The following is a 23,182-nucleotide window of genomic DNA, read 5'->3' as shown; positions in this document are numbered from 1 at the left end:
GGATGGTGCAGCAGTACTCTTTCCTGAGGTGGCAGGGCAGAGGCTCTGGTCTGTGAGCTGGAAAATATTTGCCTTTTCTCTCAGGGATTCATACTCTCAAGGCATGCAAATTCTAATAAAGAATTCTGCCTGCTTACCCAATCAATCCTTAGTCTGCATTCTTCTTTCAGGAACACACAAACAGCTGCTAAAGAAGGCATGGAGGTTATCATGCAGTGCTGTTCTCAAGGTAAAAGGAAAGTGTGGGCTACATTTCAGTCCCATCATGCCAGGAGAATAATGTAACGTGTTTTTTCTTTCTCTTGGATGAGTGCTTTAATTACTGAGCTATTAAATGAATGACAAATTGTGGCACAAGCCTTCACGAGGCTTGTGTCACAGGAAGTGGCTGTGAACACCAGCAAGTACTGTGGTGACAAATTGGCAAGACATGTTCCAGAAAACCCTTCCAGAAAAGCCCTCTGGGGAGACACAGGTGAGTGAATTCTGTATTGGAAATCTTTATTGGTTTTAATCACTCTGCTGAGGATCACTGTCAATAAATATATAAATAAATAAATAAAATAAAAGGGGGGCTTGCACATGTGTAGGAAAAAAAAATAAGTAGCCTAGGAAACTTTAATGTTTCATATTGAGGTCTTCATAAAGTTTACTTTATCTCAGATGAAACTATAGAGAAAACTGATTTCAGGCTTAGTTGCTTTAAGAAATAGTCTATCGTTCTTCTCTGGACACTAGATGATTTTGTCAGCTGAATAGTAGATATAAATTTATAGACAAATTACATATTTAAATATCAAAGATATTTTCATTCAATATATTTTTACAAAATGAGGTTCATAGCTTTTTTTTTTTTTTGAGCAAAAATATCTCCCGAATTTTGGTTCAGATTATTTCATTTTCAATATTTTAAAGTTTTATCTTTCAGTACTAACCTATATGTTCAACTTTAAAAGAATATACTATTATTTTCCTTTCTCACATCAGCAGTTTTTTCCTCTTCATAACTAAAAGATTTTTCCACAAACTGCCAGGATTTTCATCAGCATATAAATTTAATCACAACCTTTAACTAGAAAATTCTTAGGTTTTTTTAAATCCCATAAATATATGTAGTTTTTATCTCCAAGATAATCATCAAGGTCCCTAGGGCATTGTTTTGTCACATACAAAATTTACAGGCTCCAGATTTTCATTTTTCATTTATTTATTTATTTATTTTAGGTATGTGTTTATAAGATAATTAAGCTATACTTTTTTTTTCTTTTTTTTTCTTTTTTTTTCTCAGAGAGATAAAAATACAGTAAAATATACCTGTTTGCAATTTTATGTTTATTCTCTTCTGTCAAAATGAACTAATTGATGTCAGTGTGCCATAAAACTCTAATATCTAATAACAACTTATACTTAGGTCTTGAAAAAATCGTATTACAAAGTAATAGTAATGATTCAAAATAAACACTAACCCTAGAATGAGCTATGAGCACTTGCAACTGGTAAATCTGCAGCATTTATCTATCTAGACTGGCAACACAGAGTAATTCCACTGAAATCTAGACATAAGAAGGACAGAAGTCTAAACTATGTGTCTAATTTACTCTAGATGTGGCCAGTTAAAAAATAAACTGAGCCAAGAGCTCCTGAGCTACACACTAAGCTCAGAAACACAGTAATAGATGCAACAGATGTGTGAATAGTGATTATTACCTATTTTCAACCATTCTCTTTTGAGCAGTTAGTACTTCGGCTAAATCCCAAGTAAAGATTTGGTGTTCCTCAGCATTTTTCCTGTAATGTGTAAGGGAAAGTAGAACTTCAGTGGTCACTGCCAGACCAGAACAGGAGCATGAGTTATTTTCTTTTTACAAGTTCAGCCAATGTTTTCACAATAATATTTGCTAATGGCTGCACTTCAAAGAGACACAGGCATTCTGCAGCTACCTCCTCCTGTTCATCGCACTAGCACCGTGCAGTCCACTGAGCTGTTTTCACATCTAAATGTTTGTTTTTAACAGCTGTGTCTGTGGTGAATTAAGCCTCAGTTGTAGCTGTTTAAATAAACACTTAGATCACAGTGTGGTACCTACACACTGAGCATTGGTGAGATGGGTTTAGGAAACAGGAGTAAGTATTCTTTTAATCCAACACATAGAAAATATATGCAAGTTATTTTTTGTGTGTGTAAGTAGCTCCACACTTTGGTTATAGGTCTAAAATATAGACGTTTAAAATAAGTTTAAAGTGTAGCTCTAGTCTGCAATTGTAAAATGATCTTATAATATGGCCTAGATACGTTGAAACCACATCTCTTCCTACATTTCTCATAATGTTCCTAAGAACTATGACTTTTTCAGAACTATATGAACTTTTTTGTGTGTTTTCTGACTTCCTAAAAGAAAGAGAAAACAAGGTGAAGTTCCTGATACAGCATGTTTTTTTTTCATTATATATGAATATGCTGAATCTCACAGGTGTCAACAGGCACACAGAGGTCAGTCTTTTGTTGATTTGAGTCATATATACACCTAGAATTTATAACAATCAACTGTAGATTTTTTTCAGCATTTTAACCATGAATAATATGTTGATGCAGTAAGTATAGTATGAGTAGGGTACCTCTCACTTGTCTTCAGTCTCTGAAATGTTAAACATCTGTTATAAACTAGGTACTAAATTCTTCTGTAGACAATGCTGATGGTCTCTACCGGGGTCTTTCATAGCACCCATCTTAGATAGCTATTTTTGGATTGTTTGCATTTTCCACTGACACTATTTATCTTCCTTAACAGAAGGTATCTGTCTTGAGACCTAACTGTTAGCTCAATAATGTAAGATGATTATCTCCCTGAACTGTAGTACATACTACAGAGTATAGGAGTGTTACAGAACTCTCCCACAGCTGTGAATGTGTTAAGTGATACCAATGTCTCAGTTACTCCACTTCTTCCATTAGCAGTTTCTTTTTCCTAAATCTTTTCCATCTCTTTGGAAACACTTTTTACTTATTCAAGTAATAAGAGTATCAAGGAAGTTGCACAGAGGTGCAAAGAAACATGCAGTGGTAGTTGTTTCTTACTCGGGCAGCTCTCTCCTACTGCTTTTCCTTTTGCTCTCCTCTGTCTCCCTGATTTTTAAGATAGCTGCAAGGTACCACTTGATGCATTCAGCAATAACTGAGGCCAAATGGAGTTCATCATGATAGAATCATAATTGTTAATGATAATACATGTTTAATCCAATTCATACTCCAGTCTGATATGAGATTTGCCCTTTATTGGAACAATAACAGAGAATTGGACAATGTTCTATATTAATGCTTGTAAAATGCTCTTCTTAACTCTCTGCCATAGGGACAGTTTTCTCTCATACATGGTTTTGTAAGTTTTATTCTCTGGATATAATACTTAATATAATTTGATTTATTCGCCTTTCAAACAGAAATTACATTTTGAAAAAGAAACAAAAACCACCCTTTTCAATTTCAAATATCAACTTTATTTTAATGTAATTTTAAATGTCTTTTTAGCCTAAAAGACTTAACATAAATGTTAAGGTTTTTCCCTTCTTTATTTTTTGCCTTTCCCTGTGAACAAGAAGAGAAGAAGAAAAAAAAGTGTGAGAGGGGAGAGTTAGATAAGTACACTGTTCTTAAACATCTACTTAAGTCAATGGAAGGTATGGTTTCTCCATTTCCCATATTATGCTATTACATTCTAAATAACAAACCTTAGTAAACAGTTGCAAAACATGGCATAGTGCGAGAGAATATAAAACCAGTTTTTCACATTGAAGGTAGAACAAGGGTACAGATCAAAATATAATAAAAATAATGAAAATCTGTTATCAGATAATATTTTCATAGGAATTTGGAAAAATGGAAAGTTAATATTGTTCCATGTAACGTAAGTGTGATTAATAAGTGCAAAACATTCACTAGGAATTTAGAAACAGACATAAGACCTGGAACCTAGGTACAAACTCTTTAGCATCCATAAAGTTAGCATATTATTTGATGTTATGGCAAAACTAATACATAAAGCTTTGACACAATTTTTGTTTTTTAAATTCATTTTTAAATGATATTCGAAGAGGCAGAGCTGCAGAATACTTTTTGTGAAATTATAAAACTAAACTACTTGAAGTAGATATCACATTCTTGATAAAAACAAATGAAAAACAAATGTACTTTTTTATCATCAATATGGAAACTTACAAGACTATTTTTTCTTTAGAAAGTGTATTAGAAGCTGAACATGATAGTGATTCTTTTTTGTTGCTGTTGCATGTTTTGAAGTCACTGGAATTTATTATATGCTTCAATTTAAGTTCTTGAAAACCTGCAGCTCTATGATAATGTCCTTTTAAAATAAAAATCTTGTAATGAAAATATATGTGAACTGCATATGAATATGCTCAGCTCCACTCAATTCCATTGAACATATATCTGGACGAAGTTCAACTGCTGTTTTTCAGAATGGAGTAGTTCATCACCTGTTGTCTAGCAAATCTAACTACAACAATAACATAACTATGGTTGTAGGCAACAGACTTTTCATATAGAAGGCGTAATCATAATCACAGATCAGGCGTTTTACAATATGACTATATTAAGTGTTAGGATAGGCCTGCTGGTAAGAAAGATCAATGGGCCTACTTGGGATAACTTCTTGCAAACATAGTAGGTGCTGTGAAGTACATCTCACAGATCCCTGCTTTGAACATAGAACAGGACCAATCCATGTTTGGTACTGATTTGAAAAAGAAAAAAAAAAAGAACAAAACAAACAAACAAACAAACAAACAAAAACAACTGACAGACATTAGGATTGCTGTGTTCAAATGATACTTAATTTTCATTTTTATTTTATTATTTCTAGAATGCTTTATTAGGAGTGCTATGAAAACGATATAATTCATTATACATTATGCAAATAACTGTTAAAATTGTTACCCTAAGACTAAATAGTTCAACATTTGATTTTATGTAAGAAAATGGATTTGCTGCCTCTGGCAATGTTAATGTAATTACCACTGGCTTAATTTGTAGCATGAAGATCTGTAAGGCTGTGTCCCATAATAGTTGCCATCTTGTTTTACTACTGTTAAATTGTAATTATAGTTTTGGAAAACCATATGTTTGGGGACATTAATGGTGGCAGCAGAATCTTGACAAAATGCTTGTTGCTTAGCTACAATTGGATGGAGCAAACTACTAGTAGAGCTGTAGAAATATTTGTTTTCCAGGGAGTACGTTTAAATGAAATAGCAACTGTGTTGTGACTGTTACTGCCGGTTCTTCCACAGTTACTAATACACTGTCAAGAGAAGTTTACAGATATTGCAAACCTTTTTTTTTTTTTTTTTTCCATGAAAGTTACAGATTAGAATTGTAGAATATGTTAGCAGTTTTTGCCAAGAGATTTTTCTTTAAATTTTGTTTCAATTTTGAAATGTTGAAAAGGGATGTTATAAATACTTTCATGACTTTGCAAATGAAAAATTCATCTGGTTTCAGTTTCTAATGCTAAAGTAAATGGAAAATTACCTAGGTGTTCTTAGCTAAAATGAACCTTATCAACTGATAGAAAGACATTTTTCTCTCTCTAATAAGACTCGCTTAAAATAAAAATTAAACTTAAATTTTAAGACTGAAATTGCCTACAAATTTTTATTTATTTATTTATTTTCATCTCAGGTCAGCCCACAAATCTGAAACAAGACAGAATTACATAGAGTTGGTAAGTTCTGACTCACATTTTTCTCCGAGAGATATTTTGCATTCCATGTTTGATTTGAGCAAAAGGCCAATAAGTACTGAATTAATGCAAGAAGTTTGAATTGATGCTTATGGCCCCCCTATTGTTTTAGCATAAAGAATATGCAAATATTAATGAGGCTCTGCTGCTTCTTTTGTTAAAGATTTGTTGAAGCCAAACATATCAGTTTCAGATTTTAGCTTTAATGATCTCTTGCTTGTAATTTTATTATTCGACTGTAATCAAAATTAAGCTGAGACAAGACAATAATTTAAATGAAAACAATTGATAAATAAAACTTACACTCTGACATTATAAAACCTTCTAGAGCTTGCTTATAACTTGCACTCTGCAGATCTTTCTCTCTTATTTATAGAAGAGTGCTAATTTCCTTCATCAGACCTATTTCATTATATGAAAAATTAATATATTGGTGTCTTATTAAACGATTAAGCTGTAATTCTACACCAGTGAAAATTTAGGAAATGAAGATACAGAAGTATTCAAACTTTTATCAGTGCAGTTACACTACCATAAACATATAACTTGTTTTCTTGTCTTCTCATTTTAAACACCCTTTGTGGGCCAGTTCTGGGAAATGTTTCTTCTCTGCTCTTCTGCAAAGGTCCCAGTCAGATCTGCCCCATTTCTTCTGCTCCATTAGGTGTACTGGATAGTCTAATATTAGCGACAGAATTTCCAGTATTCTGATGTTTCCCTTTCGGTAATGATTATAGCAGTAAGGTTTTTGAGGGGTGAATGACATTGTGTTCATTAGAAGGATTATGCACATTTTTCTGCTTTAATTCAACAGATTTTGTTGTTAAGCACATGACATTGTCTGAAGATTTTCCCCGGTTCCAGTCGCCCCTATATAAATAATCATTGCTTAAATCATATCCTACCAGATTTTTTAAAATAAAATTGTGTCACATAGAAAGATGTTGCAGTATTAGGTAGCAGACTTCAATCTTTTCCATATTTTGAGTAGCAAGCATAGTTCCAATTAAAAAAAATAAAATCCAGAACTAAACATACAAAATAATAATAAAAAAAAAAGAACAACAAAAAACATGTAAGTGGAAGAGTAGATGGTGCTAAACTTTTTGTCATAGATGGCAGTCTCCATCAAAGCTCCATTCTCTTAAATGTATTTTCTGACAATACTTGTTAATATTGATGAAAGTTAATACACTTTTTGTTGTTTACACAATAACATTATCAAAACCACTTTGATGTACAGACCTCTGTGGAAGAGAGTAGTTGAACAAAGCTGATAACATTATTTCCATTTACAGTTTGACAGTTATCCATCAGATTTCTTACCATTGAGAAGTGTAAGTTCTCAAGGAGCCTGTTTTTCTCACACGCTGCCAAGTGATAGAATTCTTCCTACTCTGAGCTTTGATAGAATTCTTCCTACACTGAGCTTGATGACATTGATCAAAATGTTAATTTATGTAGATTTATCAGGACATGATGATTACGGTGATAAGGCCTCATGATTGGAAATTCCAGAGTAAATGTACTGAAATGATAAATATATATTTCCCAGACCAAAGAAATGGATTCAGCACTGCAGTTAATGTTTCATACAGCCCAACTTCATTAAGCACAACTCAGCTAATATCATCATGGATTTGTTTCATTTTATTAAATTGCATTAATTAGGGAAATGCATTGAAAGCTGATTGTGAAGAAATTTACTTTTCCTTGGAATAACTAAAAAAGAGGGAGTAATTGGATTAATTTGTCCATTTTCCCCCTATTAACTTGGAGCGTGATGATTCTTTCTCAACTTTATGTCGTGAACTACTTTATGTTTAACATGATTCTCATTAACCAAGTTAATTGTAGGGGTTTTAAGCGGGAACACTCACAGGCTGGACCGATGCCAGCTCATTCCTTTCCAGTCATATTAAATGCCATCTCTCCAGAGATACAGGCCTTTGTTAAAAGTCTGTGTTACCATTATTCTTTATAATGTTAAGAGAAGCAGTCAACAAGGTCTTGCCATGGTTCCTTAAATTATTCACGCCTGATCCATTGTATCAAACTACAATGTTTGTTGCAAAATTGTTGTCTTCTGAGTTCTGATTGTGATAATGAGGCTCTGCAGGATACATATGATTCATAGTAATGTCTCTGAGCTCTTAAAAACATTGTTGTGCTGCATTTAATTATAGGAACAGACTCTACAAACAGTTGAAAATCACATAATTTGCATGTAATTATGGGTATTATGTAGATTGGAAAGGGATAGGTGGCTTTAATTATGCAGAAAGAGTAGGTCTTTCTAGTTTTAACCTTCTGTTGTCCAGGATTCCTAGAAATTATAAGTTTACATTCACATTAAAAATCATCTGAAAAATCAGGCTGGGAAACAGCTGTTAATGCATTTTTCTGTGTAATGTGTCATAGGCACTCTCTCTCACTCTTAGCAATGCCTGCCAGTGTATTAATGGTAAATTTATTACACTGAAGGTAAAAATAAATGAATAGTATATAATAATCCCTGTTATTAACTGATCATTTTTTATTTAATTAAAAATAAACTAACAGTAACTTTTTCAAATATAAAAGTTTCCAATATTAAACTGTACAAAGCTGAACTGTTGGTCCATATCTGCACTAGGAAACAAAGCTTTTCAATGGTGTGTTGGTCAGGAAAGGTTACAAACAGGCATATAAATATATCTAAAGCAGGGACACGAACACATCTGACCCAGCTCTGTTAATGATAAGCAGAACAAGAAGCAGCACATGCATGGTGCAGAGCTCCCTGAGCTGACTGGATGTGAATCAGCTTGGGTCTGACTACAGACTAAGCCACATTTGTGCAGCAGTGCATTCAAGCTAGTAAAGATAGCTGCAGAGCAGAGCTAGTTAGGTCAGGCGTAGAGCTGATCCGCACTGTGTGGATTTCCTGACTTACATCTCTGCTAGCTCAGGGATCTCCACACCAAACTTTGTGCATAGCAGAGACAGGCTGATAAATAGTCTGGAGACTATGACTGAACATATAGAATCAACTTGGCTTTGTAAATTTCTCAGCTGACATGAGCAACCACACACCCCAGTGCTCCAGGAGAAAGCCTGCCCTGTGGTAAATTTCACTGGGCCACTTACAGCCAAAAAGAACCTGCAGTGACATTTGTGACATTCTCTTCCTCCACATTTTTTTTTTCTGGATGATTAAATAGGTCATAGATTAAATATTTGCTGCAAGGAAAGTTTATATATTCAGAAACCTCTTTGCATTCTTGGGAAACTCTTATAGCAACATAATGATACAACCACCATTGAACTTAAAGTACTAGTATAGATGAGTAGATGCTCCTATTCTGAAACTGCTGCATTTTCATGCTAATCTAGGAAGCTTATATACTGGCTTAGATTCATACATTTACTAGTAATGTGTACAATAGCTAAAAATCAAAGCCATTATCAGAACAATAAGCTTGTCAAGTAATGACCTTTATTTGGAATACAGATAGCTCGTATGATTTCTGGTACACAATGACATCAACTTATTTCTCCAGATTTTGCATAGAAGTAGAAAGAGGAAAAGCAAACTTTAAGATATGACTATGGTTGTATACACTGCTAGAAAATTTTAATGATTATTTGTATTTAAATGGTTTATTATAAACTACACTTGTCCACAACCACTATAATACATGTAACAGGTGTTTTTTACTGTCATTTTTGTCATTTACTCTCATTTTTGTGTCATTTGCTGTCCAAAAAAGACAATTTGTAACTTCCTCCAACACATCCATCACCCCAAGATTAGCCACAGGGATGTACAAACTATTTCTTCCAGCAAATGTACTGAATTGTGTTTGAAGTTGAGCATATTTTCTAAATGGTCACTCTACTTATTGCATCAGTGTATTCGTTTCAATGTTAATTTTCCCCACTGTAAAAAAGTCACTTCTTATTTCCATTTTCACTTCATATGACTTCCATGAAATGTAATTAAATAAAGATTTATAAATGTAGCAGTAATCATTTCTACTTCTAGAGACTACTACAGCCAGAACAACTTAGCTTTCCATATCTCTATGGTCCAATCATCGTTACATCTAAATCACTATGAATCTTTCATGAAAGTGAGGACCAAGTGAGTTCTCAGTTTCCAAACATTTCTTACTAGAGACAATGCTTCAGAAAGCATGCAATTCTATTTTTAAATTATTCTGAAAATGCCAGGGAGGAGGGCAAACTAGGTTACAGAACAGTGAATAAAATACGTTAGGTCCTAAACATGCTATTATGTCAACGGCAAACCATTACACTGTTGTGTCAAATATCCAATAGCATAGTTTGTTAGCATGGTGTAGAATTCTTTCAAATCTCTTTCAAATTCTGACATGAAATACTATGGGATCATCTGAGAAGATGCATTATCCCTGAAGCTATACCAGTTGATATCAGTTGTAATTCCTATACTTCTTCATGTTACAAATGTATATGATTATCCTAAGTATTGTATGATGCCGGATCATGTGAGTTGTATAGTAATATATTCAATTAATTATGTGCCTAGCTCTGCAAACCAGTACACACCATCAACTTCCACTGTCTTTGCTCATGTCTTGGATTCTTGAATAGCAGTAAACAAGAAAAAAAAATGAAAAACTGTTTAACATTGTGCTGATTTTTTTTTCTTTTTTTCAAGGTGTAACAACATTGCCAGTCACTACCTTATTTTAGTGCAAAAAAGATTTTATAAAATATTCATTCTGAAATTCAAAACCCTACAGTGCTGAATCAAACGTTTCTAAAACAACATCTCCAGGTAGATATGCTTCCAAAAGTGTTGTGTTATTATTTTTTTTTTCTAGTTACAGCTCAGCCAGCTGTCATACAATAAATAGAAAATGACAACAAAAGAAAGAGAAAGATAACGTATCTCTGAAATGTTCAGGTATTCTATTCATATGAATGCAAACAACTTGGTTAATAACAGAACTGAAGAGGGAAGGATGGGTAAATATCTTCTCGAATTTTAAAAGGCGGAATCTCAGAACCCAGTGCCATCTAGCCCAGAACTGAATCTTTTATCAGCTAAATTTCTAGTATTAAAATGCTGCATGGTGCCTGTGATGCCATTGCTAATCATTGCCGCCACAAAGTCCAGGCAACCTTCTACCACACACCTATCTCACACAGCATTTCATATAACTAACAGTTTAACCAATCTTTTAATAAAATTCCTGGCATTTTGTATGTTTGTTTTTTTTTTTTCTTGCTTATTGGTCCAAATATTACCTTTGTTGTTTTTGTTTCTTTCTTTCTTTCTTTCTTTCTTTGTAGAAAGTGGAACATCTTTCACTCACTCAGGAGTCTGAGAGCCACTGAAAGGACACTAATTATATCATTCTCCTATGAGACATGAAAGCCTACACTTTCAGATGAAACTAAGCAAAAGAAGCTAAATTTTCCAATCCTTAGTGAATGATGTGGCCCTGGGGTGAGTGATGCCTCAGTGGGACTGCAGGAGATGAATAACTTCTATCCTCCCTTTGTCCACAGCTTGTATGAGAAAAGACTGACCTCATCAGACACCTACCACTAGGAAAGCCCTGGCTGCGAGTACCAGGTAGGTATTTCACTGCTGCTGAGAGCAATTCTGTGACCTTCACATCTCTCCTTGTGACATTTTGAACTATTTAGATTACAGAAAGCTCTGCCAGGCTTGCTAAGGTTGTGAATTCCAGCTGCACCTTAGTTAGGGAACACTGATTGCCATCTTGGATCTGTTTGTTGTCCAAAAGAGATGTTTTATAGTACAATACCACATCTCTCTGCAGATGTATCACTGGAAGTTTTTTAATGTCCACTTGAGTAAGTGATGTATCACAGTTAAAAATCGTTCACAACAGGATTATTTCTGACAGTTTGACTTAGTGCAGAACATAACACAGAGCTCCTATACTACCCTCCAAATAATGTTTTTTTCTAAGATCTCTGAAACATCTGTGCAAATCATGATAGCCAAACACCCCAAATGAAGAGACTGAAACTTGCTTGTAATGTTCTCAAACGATAGTGAAACCAAAACTACCCTGCAAGATTTTTCTAGCTATTTTCCATAGGCATCAGTGACTCCCTCCATTAGATAGTATGTCCTTTTAAAAGAACTGGGGTTACATCAGACACAATTGGACAGAGGTTATGCATTTCATATAAAAGTTTGACATATCATGAGACGTGTGGAAAAGCCTTTTAATAGCAAAAATAATGGCACTTTCTGGATTTGCAAGTTAGGGCAGGAAAGCACCACTCTTTTGTCTGATAATTTTATCTAATTTTAGTTTGAAAAATGAAACTGGACAGGTAAAAGAGACCAACTGATTTGTTAGCAGACTAAAAGCTTCTTGCCCTTTGTTAGGCTATGGACAATGATGGCAGTACTTGGCCCTCAGCTATTGGGTGTGGGCCTCTCACATCTCCCACTGTTCTTCACCCATAGCCAAACCCTAGTAAAGAAAGGTAAATAGATGATGTGACAAAAGAAGTGGCTACCTCCAAAACACTCAAAAATGGGTAAAGAGAGAAAGAAGAGTAAACGAACTTTTATTTAATTAGTTCTAGCTGAGATTGCTACTTTTTTGGTCTCCCTCTCCTAAGTCCTATGCTTGGCTTGCTCAACTGAACATTTCACATAGTAACATGTTTAAGAAAAAGCACAAAAAATCCTTATATGAAAGTAGAAACAGCTTGCTCCAAGCAGCTTTCAATAAGTAATGATAGTCTTCCTTCACTATTTCTCCATGAAGACTTAAACATTTTTAGTAATGTTTAATAAATTCTAGTGTGGTTCTGCCTCTTATTTCTGTCAGAAATAAGAACTTAAGCCATAGTAACAAGCTGTAACAGCCAGTAGTCACTCAGCTCATAAATGTGTGTGATAGGGGAAGAAAATCACTGACTAAAAGTGCGTAAGTGGCAAATTAAAAAGGGAGGCCAGCTGCCATCCCAGTGGTGTCAGAGTTTTCTGCTCTGTCATGCAACAAATACAGATTAATTATTCTGTGTATTTCTACAAGAGATGATCACTTTCCAGAAAAAAATAAAAAATAAAAAGGTTAATCTCTTATCTCTTTTCCATATTTTAATGATCAAATTTGAAACTACCTTTTTTGAAATTGAAATTATGTTTCACTTTTAGATTTTCTACATTTTTCCTTGTCTCTAGTACTGCTACCACATGAATGTTATAAAATCTGTAGTGAAAGTCCCAAATGTCTCTCAAGAAAACTTTTAAAATTTGTTGCGAGTTTAATAGATTCAAGGAAGTTCCATTTATTTCAGAAAAAAATAAAATAAAATCTAAATCAGGGATTATGTGTTAAAAAGGGGCTTGAAATTTCACATTCCTCATCCTTCTTCATACACAGAAGATGAGTCTAAAACTAAGTCATTAAGTAATGATGACTGTTCAACTCTGCAGTTCTGTGAATCTTTTATATACATTCCCCCCATTCCCCCCCCCCCGAGTGTTTATTTCCACCCACATAAAAAAATGGCAAAATTCCCTGAGAGTACACATGGAAGCTTTTTACCAGGAGGATTAGATCCATCATACTTTTTTGAGAAGAATCTACTTAAGGTTTTGACAAGAATGACCATCCCCATGATACAGAGGTGTCTAAACTGTTTGGTAGAGCACCAAACAGTGTCTTTGGAAAAAAGTGGGACAATGTATTTTTCGTAGAGTACAAGAGCTCTCCATTTCATGTGTAGGAAATCAAACAGGGAAGGAAGGAAACCAGCATGGCTGAGCAAGAACCTGCTGGTCAAACTGAGGTGTAAGAAGGAAGTGCACAGGCGGTGGAAGCAGGGACAGGTGGCCTGGGAAGAGTACAAGGATGCTGTCCGGATGTGCAGGGATGGGATCAGGAAAGCCAATGCACAGTTGGAACTGTACTTGGCAAAGAATAACAAGGGAGGTACATTGGTACATTGGCCAGAATAGGTCAATAATAGGTCAATAGGTCAATAATAGGTACATTGGCCAGAAAAGAAAGGCCAAGGAGAGTGTACCCTCTCTGATAAACAAGAAGGAAGAACTGGTAACAACAGACATGGAGAAGGCTGAGGTACTCAAAAACTTCTTTGCTTCAGTCTTCACTGCCAGGCTTCCCACATCTCTTGAGTCCCTGAAACTCTAGGCTGGGACTAGGGGAGTCCCTCCAACTGTGAGCAAAAAGCAGGTTTGAGACCACGCAATGAAACTGAACAGGTTCAAGTCTATGGGGCCCGATGTCATGCATCCCAGGGCCCTGAGGGAACTGGCTGATGCAGTTGCGAAGCCTTTCTCCATCATATTTGAAAAGTCCTGTCAGTCAAGTGAAGTCTCTGGTGACTGGAAAAATCACTCCCATTTTTAGAAAGGGTAGAAAGGAAGACCCAGGGAATTACCAACCGGTGAGTCTCAGCTCTTTGCCTGGAAATATCATGGAACAGATCCTCCTGGAAGCAATGTCAAGGCACATGAAAGACAAGGAGATAATCTAAGACAGCCAGCATGGCTTCACTAAGATCAAATTGTGCCTGATCAATCTGGTGACCTTCTGTGGTGGAGTGAATGCATCAGTTGACCAGGAGAGACTGACGTCATCTACCTGGACTTCTGTAAGGCCTTTGACATGATCCCACATGACATCCTGATCAGGATGAATTGAGATGGATTTGACATGGATTTGAAAGGTGGACTATTCAGTGGATAAGGAGTTGGCTGGATGGCTGCAGCCAGAGAGCTGTGGTCACTGGCTCCATGTCCAGGTGGAGGCTGGTGACGAGTGGTGTCTCTCAAGAGTCCATCTTGACACCACTGTTGTTTAATATCTTCATCAATGATATGGGGTTGAGTGCATACTCAGCAAGTTTGCAGATGATATCAAGCTGAGTGGTGCAGTTGATACCACAGAAGGAAGGGAAGCCATCCAAAGGGATATGGACAAGCTTGAGAAGTGGACCCATGTGAACCTAATGAGGTTCAACAAGTCCAAGAGCAAGGTGCTGCACCTGGATCAGGGCAATCCCAGACACGAGGACAGACTGAGTGAAACACTCATGCTTGCAGTCCAGAAGGCCAACTGCATCCTGAGCTGCATCAACAAAGGAGTGGCCAGCAGGTTGAGGGAGTTGATTACGCCCCTCTGCTCTGCCCTTGTGAGTCCCCACTTGGAGTCCTGCATCCAGGTCTGGGGTCCCCAACACAAGGAAGGGGATCTGCTAGAGTGGGTCCAGTGGAGGGCCACAAAGTGATCAGAGTGCTGGAGCACCATGTGTATGAAGAAAGGCTGAGAGAACTGGGGATGTTCAGCCTGGAGAAGAGAAAGCTCTGGTATGACCTAATTGCAGCTTTTCAGTACTTAAAGAGGACTTTTTAAAAAAATGGAGAGTGACTTTTTACATAGACAAATAGTGACAGGACAATGGTAACCGTTTTCAACTAAGAGATGGCACCCTGGGCAACCTGATCTTGTGGGTAGCATCCCTGCCCATGGCAGGGGGTTGGAACTAGATGCTCTTTAAGGTTCCTTCAAACCCAAGCCATTCTATGATGAATGTATTCATATCTTGTAGAGAAAGTGAAATACATTCTCTTCTATTAGTATCTTGAAAAGTTTATTAACAGCAAACATTAAATAAGTTAAATATTTTTAAATCACAGAAAAAGAACATTGAATGGCATTGACTGTGAACTACTGCTCTTGAATCAGAGAGTGTCATTTATTTGAAATGACATGGAAAAAGAGAGAGATGGGTGTGTTAGTTAGCCACAGAATACCTATGAGCTAGTGATCTAGTGTGTCTCGGGAAAAAAAGTGATGTATTTCCTATTAAAATAGGAAAAATACAATTCATTAGACATTGCTAAATATTTGGTCACACATGAGAAAATGTGTAAGAAGAACAGTTGGAGAGAAAAGCTAATATTGTGATCAGCAGAATGGAGTTCTCTTGGTTAGACTAAGAAATGATACCTTGTTTAGCCTAGAAAAAGAAGAGCTGAATTTGAAAGAGTATAAATACTTCATATCAGCAGAGTAGGGTGAAAATATTGGGAAGGAGTATGACCATTAAGGATAAAAGATAATGCTGGTCTAAAGGTAAGTATATGCAAGCTGGCTATGAGAAAAAAATTGGAACAAATCTAGAATAAATTTATTTGTTGGTGTGGGGGAGAGGGGAGAGGGGCGTGAGGAAATGGTTTTAAAGTGGACCTCAGTATGTGTACAGAGGTACTTCACAGTTTTGTGGCCTATGACAGCTGGAAGTGGCCAAGGATATTTTTCCAGTTCTCAAATATTAACTTACTCAGAGTTTTAGAACAATCAATAATTTTTGTTGCACCAAAATTTAAGGAAGATTAAATATGTGAACTCAGAAAGCACTGATAGGTTAGCTTGGCTTTCATCTAGGCATCAATAGAGAATAATATGGGATGTAATCAGTAAAGACAGTAGCATAATTAATGACAATTAGCATAGTTTTATAATAAACAGCTCTTATCAAAAAAGTGGTGTCTTTTTGATGAGAATACATTTGGTTTCGGGTAGTACTTGTGCCTTTATAATATAGCTAGAGATAGAACACAAAGGCATTTTCTTTAAGAAGGCATAAAAACCTGCAAAAAATATGGCACTGTTCAAAATTCACAAAATCCATATTCAATGTATTAAAGACTGATCATATGAATGGTTATAGTTTACAGACTCTCCTGTATGTGCATCCATCAGGGACCAGTGTTGTTCAGTGTCTTTATCAATGTTCTAGAAGAAAATATAAAATCAATACAAATAAATCTGTGGATGACATAAACACTGGTAGAGCGGTAAATAATACTAGAGGCAGGTTAGTAATAAAGATCGCTATGCGTCATTTGGTAAAGAGATGGTAAGGTTAATTTGAACTTGTACAAGGTCATATAACAAGAAAAAGAGAATGTACATCATAGTTATGGAGTAGAGAACTGTTATTTGGAAAGAATGGACTTGGAAAAGGCTTTAGAGTAACATTGAATGAAAATGGATTTGTGAGTTTGTTAACTTTTTATACACATATATATTGATATAAAATTCTTTACTTTGAAATGTTTAAATTTTTTATTCAATCACAGAATCACAGAATCACAGAATCATCTAGGTTGGAAGAGACCTCCAAGATTACCTAGTCCAACCTCTGACCTAACACTAACAAGTCCTCCGCTAAACCATATCACTAAGTTCAACATCTAAACGTCTCTTAAAGACCTCCAGGGATGGTGACTCAACCACTTCCCTGGGCAGCCCATTCCAATGCCTAACAACCCTTTCAGTAAAGAAGTTCTTCCTAATATCCAACCTAAACCTCCCCTGGCGCAACTTTAGCGCCAATCACAAGTTTGAAAAAAAAAATGATTAGAATGTTTGTTTTCAATGAGATAAAAGGTATTAAACATGCCAGAGGAAAGTTTAGAGTAAAACACTATTTTTAAATTAAAAAAATCAAAATGTTTTAAGTTTTGCAAGGTTGAAACTCCAGGGACTAATGATATAGACATTACGTTCCTCTATTAAGTCCTCTTGAAAGGTTCTCTTGATTGCTCTGGACACATCAACACCATGGACATACTCAAAACCTTGCTGCAGAATCTTCCTGCAGCATCATTAGGTCTCTAAAATTCAAGTCATGTCCCATGCATGAATATAACATGCTGCCTTGTGTGTTAAGACCCTAGCAAGATACACCACCTGGCTTTGTAAATCACTACTATTTCTAAGGCAAAGTCATTTGCTTTCCAGGAAACACCCTCCATAATCTTAGTGAATGCAGGATACTTTTCTGACTCTGTTGATTTAGCATTGGTTGAACTGAAGCTGTTGGCAATATCTGGGACTGCACATTTGTTGTTCAACAGCTGCCTTTTCCACACAATATAAGGTTTCTCGTGCCCCTGTAAACTATCTTCCCTGCAGGTCTCTCATGGGAGTACACATTGTCCAATTTAGTAACTTCAGCTTAGTTTGCATTTGGAATTAATTACAAATCTGTATAATACAATGCACATTTCTGATAACAACAGCAAAATAAAGCTGATAGTGTGCATTCTGTATGTTTAAAGTAGAGCTTTTTCTTGTTACCTGTGTCACAGCAATGAAGTATCACCAAGGTTCCCCCACTCTGGTCTTCACAGAATGCCAGTAATATTGCAACAGTATAAAGAAATGCATACTAGCAAATTGATGTGCTTTTTAATGCTTGAGCTATATAATTTTAGTACAAATATGTCTAACGTTACTAACCATCTTGCCAGGAGGAAACATGCCAGCTATTGGAAGCACTTGCTTGTTGTGAGTGAGACAGGACTTCTCCAAGTATTCAATCCCACAGCTGCAGTGCATAATTCTTCCTTCTTATCCTCAGTGCACCTTTCAGTCTCTTGCAAGTGGTCTGTTATTTCTGGATGGTCTCAAAGAAGGAGCCAGAATTTCCAGCTCTTTGCTTTTCTGATTTGATCTGTTATCTCATTGTGTACTGATGTTGGTTTTCTGCCCTCTCCTTCTCATTCTTACAGATTGTCTCTGTTCTTTCCTTCACTTTTATTTATTTATTTATTTGTTTGTTTGTTTATTTTTTCCTGTTCTCAGTGTTTCAACTGTCTTATTGCTGGTTTCAGCCGAGGATATCAAAATAGAGTAGTAAACATACATCTAGGTCTTCCTCATCTCACTTGCTTGAGTCTTGTATCTCATTTTCTTGTCTATGTTGTTGTCTATGCCCTGTGTCATTCCCATGCAAAAGCAATCAATTTTAAGCACTTTTAAGTTGTGGTCTTTGTTTCTGGTATTCCTACACCTAAAACATTAGCTTTTCATTCCTCATCAAACACTTTTAGTTAGCCTGGTTTGCACAACCAATTTCTCTCAAACTTTTCTTTATTCTTGAGTGTGCCACTACTACTACTACAACTACTACTACTACTACTACATCTAAAACCTTTATTTGTATTTTGGTTATATTGGGGGCATTCTATATGAAGTTTAAGCACATAGTTAAGTGTCTTCTAGCATCAGGATTTAAATTCCTTTCCAAATAATTTATCATAATTTTCCATTTGACCAAAAAGAGGTCAAAAATGAATATTTAATTGTTTCAAGGAGTGAGAACTGTAGAGTGAAACAGAAGAACAAAATTGAAAATGCAATAAGTATAATTACAAGACAGAATTTTTATTTTGTTCTTATTTATTATATGTCCAGCTTAAGAATACAGCTTGGCTCTTCACTCAGGCAAAGAACTAGATGATGTGTATAAAAGTCCCTTTGTTCTTTTTCTCCTCTGAGCTCTGCCCCATTTAGATTGTATGATTTGCTTGGGTAGTGACTATATGGTCTTGACTACCTAAAAATCCTTTCTATAATTTCGGTACTACCAGAAACAAATAATAAGATCCCAAAAATATCTCAGAGACTTTCATCCCACTCCATTATGAATGAAGTTCACTGTTATGCACAGGGACAGCACATACATTAGATGTTATATAAATCTCAGTTGAGTTCTAAACGCAGGGTTTGAGGAGTGTCTAGGTTCTTATTGGGAAGCACTACAGAAAGGATTAAAGGTATACCAGAGCAGTTTGAAAAGATTAAGAATCATTAGAGTTTTTTTGGGAAAGAAAGAAACAAACAAAATAAGTAAGGGAATAAGGTACTGAGACAGGTAAGGAATTCATTGATATATTTTGTGATAGGTGGTAGACTTAATTATTAATAAAATAGATTAGGAACTGAGTATAAGAATAGAGGAAAGGTCTGATTTAAAAATGAAAGACCTAGAGAAAGAGAGATCATACCTAAAGTAATACCTGAAAGATCATACCTAAAGCACTTGCTGGGAGCCATTACTATAATAGGACTGTACAATCCAACTGTGTATGCAAAAATATGTGTTTTTTTTTTTTTTTTTTTTTTTTTAATCCTCATTTTTCTCTTCAGTTGGGTTGCTTCTTTGTTTTTGTTTATAAAGTGGCCATCTCTGGCCTCTTGCTGGTGTTACCTCCCTGAAACACCTTCAGTAAAATATACAGTGCTACCATGCACCTGGCCCAGGACACCTGGCCCAAACTAATTGAGAGTCTCTAGAGAGGTGAGGGTCAGGGTGAATGATATATGCCTGACAGTAGTGAACAGTAGGACACCCCAGATGCTCCCTTCCAGCTGCTCTGGTATTTCTGCTTGTAGGGTAGGGGTGTTGCCAAGGTAGACACAGTTAGTCCTAGAGCTGTTAGAATTAGTTTAGAAATTGGAAATTGGGAAGCCATTAACTGGAACAGCATTTTCTTCTAAAGTTTTTTTAAATAAAATTTTGTTTCTTATTCTAGCATTGCACTTGAGACCACTGTACAAATCTTCCTCTTTACATACAGTTTTTGCTGCTCTAATTAATTCACTTCTTCTCATCTCCCGTCCCTCCTCCCTTCTGAAATTTGATCAAATAATAGGGGCAGGCTTCCAACTTTGTTGTTTGATGTACTTTTATCATAAAATGAAGCAAGAATAAAAAGCATGACTTCCTTATTATGATATTGTTACTTTCTAAAATAACTTCTCTGTGAAAAAATAAAAAATAAAATAAAAAATCTGGTTATAAGATATGAATCAGCCATGTGATAAAACCTCTCATTCTTCTACACATGTGCCAAATCTTAGAAACACACCTGTTGTTGTAATATTACTTTAAAGATCTCAAAGATGAAGGATATAAAGTATTTCAGACACCAAGCAGACTGCAGGATAATCCCTTAATCCAGACAGATGAAAGGAAATGCAGATTTTATGCCCTCTTGAGAGTGGCAGCCTGTCAAAAAATAGATCTTTATGTTCAGTTTGCCAAAAAAAGAGAGAGGGAAATAGAGAGAAAAGGTCTCTATCTCAAGCATGCAAACGCACATACAGACACAAAGAGAATGTCTGTGCTACAGCACTACGTTAATCAACACTCATGTAGAAATCAATGCCAAAACATATATTGATAGATAACCCTCTTTCTTTTCTGAAGAGAAAGAAAGTATATTGTTTGAAAATAAGAGATTTTTGCACCATAAAATATAAAGAAAAAATAAACACTTTAGTGTATCTAACAGACTGAAATCAGAATAGTAATATTTTCTCTTACTTAAAATAAAGGTTTTTATTGCAATAGGCACTAAAAATGTTAATTGCAGAACACTATTGTTTTAGACAAATCTTAAGATATTCTGTTCAAATAACAATCATGGTCAATGCACACTGCTTGCATGTTTCAGAGATTTTCTGGGCCAGATTGTGCTGCTGGTATTTGTGTCAAATACTAACTCTGATTTCAATTAGTATACTTGAATAATAAGGGACTAAGACAAAATGTGGTCTTGATTTTTTAACATTACGATACTCTTTCATTTGAATCCCACAAGGTATATGAGAGATTCTTCTTACTGGAGAAAGTGACAATATTACTTTGAGTATAGGAAAGCAAAGCTGTGTGATTACTTCAGTTTCTTCAGCTCCCTTGCATTTAATCTATTTTTTATCTTTTATGTTCACAGGGTACAGAAGGTGAAGGTGGGGATGGAAAAGCATATCAAGCAAAATGTGGATAGAGTCAGCAGTAAAAGAAAAAATGCATGCTGTCCTCTACTGTGCAAAGCAAGCATAATTGCTGACATGAAGCAGTTTGCACTTCTGGGAGGAAAAAAATAACCAACAAAGATTCTTTACCAATGACAAGAACAAACCTGGGAAAAAAAAAAAAAAAAAAAAAAGAACACTGTTTACAGCATAACTTAATGCTTACTCTGATTTGAACATATTACATTAATACTTCTACATTTACCTGGACTATAATCTTATATCCATACTATTTGCACTTTGTAGGTCTTCATTTTGTATTGTAAACTGAGTACTGGCCATCCTCCAAAACAAACTCTTTCCCATGTCCACAATCAAATGATGATATGTGTTTAAACATACAGTAATGTATTTCTTTAGTTAAAAAGCAAAACGAACAAATTCCCTTGAACTTTCAACAAAGAATTAGTGATGTTCTAGCATATATAGCATTGCTAAAATGTTTCTGAATACAATATTTGCAAGATTTCTTCACTTTTTATAAAATACCTTGCAAATCTGACCTATCTACCCCTAATGCGAATTCTAATCTGTTGGGGAAGAAGATTCACCATTCACAACACGATTGCTGCTTTTAGCAGTTGTATGAGATATTACAAATGTTTCTTCCCCATGTGTAAGGAAGCAGAAGAGCAGTAGGAATAGGAAAGTATTATACTCTTGGGAGAGGGTGTTATCATTGTCATAGAGAGACACATGAGGAGACACCCAGTGCACACATTATAGCAGTGCAGGAGAATCTAAGACGCTTTTACCTGCCTATTAAACCCTACCTTGTAATTCCTTGCCACAGTGTTGAGGACCCCTGTGTTGCCAGGGAAGCATCATGACTTCTCAATAGCTCTTTATTCTATATGTAGTTTGAATGACTTCCAGCTTCTGACACTCGTGGATGCAGCAGAGGACATGGCCAGGTACAACTGCACAGGGAGGAGCTTTGGCTTCATGAGAGATGAGTGTGGCCACAGCTTCCCTACCTGCCTGCTGGTCACAGTGGGTCTGGTCTCTCAAGGCTGCAGTTTGCTGAAAGAGGTTTTATGCACTGAAAACCCTCTAGGAAAAAATTGTTTCCTTAAATGCTGTGTTAGATGGGAAGATTTGATACAGTGTAAAGTACCCACTGTACGGATAATTCTGAGAGTCCCATGAAAAACAGAGGTCATAGCACACATTTCTTAGTCATTTCCATATCTTTTTTTAGGCTTTTAGGAAGAACAAACTGTTAAGAAGAGATTTCAAACAGAGCAGTGAGATGACTTTTCGTATACTTATGAAAAGAAAAGGGAACAAAGAGGGGAAAGTATGAAGGCTTTGCAATATCAGAGTATTAGTATTTGATGTGAATATTCATCCTATTATGCAAAAATGCAAAATTAGACTTACCTTCTTAGTCAAGAATGCTCTGAGGCTTCAGCAAAGATAGTGGAATTTAAAATATTAAGATAAAAATGATACATAACTGCAACATATTTTAATGATTATTTATTAAAATGGCAGTGCAAGTACAATAATAACTGAACATAATTTCATAACATACTAGTTATACCTTTCATAATGTTCATGGACATAATGACTTAATTGGGCTTTTGGGTACCTCACTAGGCAGAAAGTAAAATGATATGCTGCAACATGCAGTTCCTCCTCATGCTTTCCTTGCCTTAAACTTGATTATCATTATCAGGAAAAATAAATAAATAAATAAATAAATAAATAAATCTGAAGAAAGATAGTTTTAAAAGGACTCATTAGTGGTACCAA

General features: G+C 35.6%; 1 long non-coding RNA gene across 1 annotated transcript; it reads left to right on the top strand.

Moving 5' to 3' along the window:
- The first annotated feature begins 210 nt into the window (after positions 1-210).
- Positions 211-21,449, top strand: LOC118246199 (uncharacterized). Its single transcript, XR_004778109.1, has 4 exons — positions 211-475; positions 5,696-5,738; positions 11,298-11,364; positions 21,343-21,449. It is a non-coding gene; the product is annotated as an uncharacterized LOC118246199 (long non-coding RNA).
- The last annotated feature ends 1,733 nt before the right edge of the window (positions 21,450-23,182 follow it).

Source organism: Cygnus atratus, chromosome 3 (assembly GCF_013377495.2).
Source record: "Cygnus atratus isolate AKBS03 ecotype Queensland, Australia chromosome 3, CAtr_DNAZoo_HiC_assembly, whole genome shotgun sequence".
In the NCBI taxonomy this organism is placed as follows: Eukaryota; Metazoa; Chordata; class Aves; order Anseriformes; family Anatidae; genus Cygnus; species Cygnus atratus.
The sequence above is the reverse complement of the archived record's forward strand: the minus strand, read 5'-3'. Positions and strand labels throughout refer to the sequence as shown.